Raw genomic sequence first — 3,127 nt, forward strand, 5'->3', positions numbered from 1 at the left:
ACCTATCCCACAGAGGTAGTCTTTGAAAAAAGCATGCAAAAACATTTGGCACAGAAAAGACAACCCACAGAATGGGAGAAAATATGTGCACATGATATATCTGATAAAGGCTTTGTATCCACAATACGTAAAGAAGGATTACAGGTCAACGACAAAACCCATTTGTTTGTTTTTTAAAATGGGCAAAGGATTTGAATAGACATTTCTCCAAAGAAGATGTACAAATGACTGGTAAGTACATGCAAAGATGCTCAACATCATTAGCCATCAGGGAAATGCAGATCAAAATCACAATGAGCTTTCTATGCTACCCATAAGGTATTTTTCTGGGTTCCTGTCATAACTGAAAGGGAAACTTTCACAACGTCTGAAGCCCTTGCTGTCCTGCGGATGAAGGAGGAGGATGTCTTTAAATTCCTTACAGCTAGAACCCACTTAGGTGACATCAACCTTGACTTCCGAATGGAACAGCACATCTACAAAAGGAATAGCGATGGCATCTTCGTCATAAATCTGAAGAGAATCCAGAAGAAGCTTCTGCTAGTGGCCTGTGCCTTTGTTGCCATTGAAAACCCTGCTGATGTCAGTATCATATCATCCAGAAATACTGGCCAACAAGCTGTGCTGAAGTTTGCTGCTGCCACTAGGGCCACTCCTATTGCTGGCAGCTTCATTCCTGAAATCTTCACTAGCCAGATCCAGGCAGCCTTCTGGGAGACGTGACTTCCGGTGGTTACTGATCCCAGAGCTGACCACCAGCCCCTCACAGAAGTGTCTTATGTTGTTAACCTGCCTACCATTGCCCTGTGTAACAGAGTCTCCTCTGCGCTATGTGGACATTGCCATCCCTTGCAACAACAAGGGAGCTCACTCAGTGGGTCTGATGTGGTGGATGTGGGCCCAGGAAGTTCTATGCATGTTCGGGACCATCTCCTGTGAGCATCCATGGAAGGTCATGCCTGATCTCTATTTCTACACAGATCCTGAAGAGACTGAAAAGGAAGAGCAGGCCGCTTCTGAAAAGACTGTGACCAAGGAAGAATTTCAGGGTGAATGGAGTGCTCCCGAATTTACTGCTGCTCAACTTGAGGTCACTGAATGGGTAGGAACAACCACTAAGTGGTTTTAAGCTGTTCTTCCACAGGCTCTTAAACAGAATATGGAAATAAGGTAGTTAAAAAATAAACATCAGTTTCTTAAAACACAGACACACACGCATGCACACACTGAGATACCACTTCACACCCACTATGATAGCTAAAATAAAAAGAACAGACAAGGAGAAGTATCGGCGAGCATACGAAGAAATTGGAACCCTCATTCATTGCTGGTGGGAACCTAAAATGGTGAGGTAGCTTTGGAAAACAGTTTGTAAGTATCTCAAAATGTTAAACATAGAGTTACTGTATGACCCAGGAATTCCATTCCTAGGTATATACCCAAGAGAAATGAAAATGTGTGTCCACACAAAAACTTGTACATGAATGTTCATAGCAGTATTATTCATAATCACCAAAATGTGGGAACAGTCAAATGTTCATCTGTTGATGAATGGGTAAACAAAATGTGGTATATCTACACAATGGAACATTATTCAGCCATAAAAAGAAATGAAGTCCTGGTGTATGCTAAAACATGGATGAACCTTGAAAACATTACGCTAAAAGAGACACAAAAGGCCCCATATTGTATGATTCCCCTTATATAAAATTCCAGAAAAGGCAAATCCAAAGAGACAAAAGGTAAAGTAGTGGTTGTCAGGGCATGGATTGGAGAAAGAGAAATGACAGCTAACGTGTATGGGTTTTTGGGGGTAGGAGGAGAATGAAAATGTTCTAAAATTAGAGTGTGGTGATAGTTGCACAACCCCATTAATTAAAAATCACTGAGTTGTACATTTTTAAAAGGAGAATTTTATGGTATGTGAATTTTATTTCTACAAAGCCGGCTTTTAAAAAAGAGCTTGCACAGAGTCTAGCATATAACAGCAAACACGATAATAATAACTAACATGTATATGGTGCTAACCATGTGCCAGACACTGTGCTAAGCTCTTTACATGTACAAACCGACTTAATCCTCATGACAATCCTGTGAGGTGGGTACTGTTATTACCTCCATCTTAGAGATGAGAAAGTAAAACCCAGAGTTTGAATGACTTGCCCAGGGTCATACAAAGGCATAGCCAGGAAAGTCAGATGTTTCCTTCTCACTTCTTTGTACCTTTCCTCATACCTTCTATAAAATAGGTGCTCCATAAGTGTTAAATTAATATACCCATCAAATACTTCCATTCATCCAGTGAACATTTACAGAGCATTTATTATGTTCTAGGCAATACTTCATTCCATCTTTATTCCTTCTTCTCTCACTCAGATTCCCCATGGGGAAGGGGACAGATGGGTACAAAGATTCATTCACAAAATATTTACTGAGTGTCTACTATGCATCGAGCACTGCTCTAGACACTGAGAATATAGCAATGAACAAAATAGACAACAATCCCTAACCTCACAGAGCAGATATTCTAGTGTGGGAAAGAAACAATAAACAAATAGAATATATAGAGCATGTTGAATGGTGTACTGGGTTGAATAATATCCTCCAAAAACTTGATGTCCCCCCTGTAAATGTAATCTTATTTGAAAAGAAAGGTCTTTGCAGATGTAATCAAGTTAAGGTGAGGTCGTACTCTATTGGTGGGTCCTAATTCAACGGTCAGTGTCCTTATAAGAGAGAAATTTTGGGATTGAGATGACACACACACACACACACACACACACAAAGAATGCCATGAAGATGGAAGCAGATTGGAGTCTGCTGCCATGAAATCTCAAGGGATTTTCGGTTGGCAACCACCTGAAGCTGGAAGAGACAAGGAAGGAAGGATTCTTCCCTAGAGCCTTCAAAGAGAGCAGGGCCCTGCCGACACCTTGATTTCAGACTTCTGGCCCCCAGAACTGAGAGAGAATAAATGTCTGTTGTTTTAACCCACCCAGTTTATGGTACTTTGTTATGGCAGCCCTAGGAAACTAACACAGATGGTGATAGGTGCTTGGAGAAAAATAAAACAGGGAAGGATGATGGAGAGCTCTGGGTGAATCAGACGTAGCCCGTGCCCTCAGGG

The 3,127-nt window shown here is 41.3% G+C and overlaps 1 pseudogene; it reads left to right on the plus strand.

Moving 5' to 3' along the window:
* Nucleotides 1-224: 224 nt before the first annotated feature.
* LOC120593568 (40S ribosomal protein SA-like) lies at nucleotides 225-1,129 on the plus strand (annotated as a pseudogene).
* Nucleotides 1,130-3,127: the final 1,998 nt, after the last annotated feature.

Source organism: Pteropus medius, unplaced genomic scaffold (genome assembly GCF_902729225.1).
Source record: "Pteropus medius unplaced genomic scaffold, Ma_sr-lr_union100, whole genome shotgun sequence".
Lineage (NCBI taxonomy): Eukaryota > Metazoa > Chordata > Mammalia > Chiroptera > Pteropodidae > Pteropus > Pteropus medius.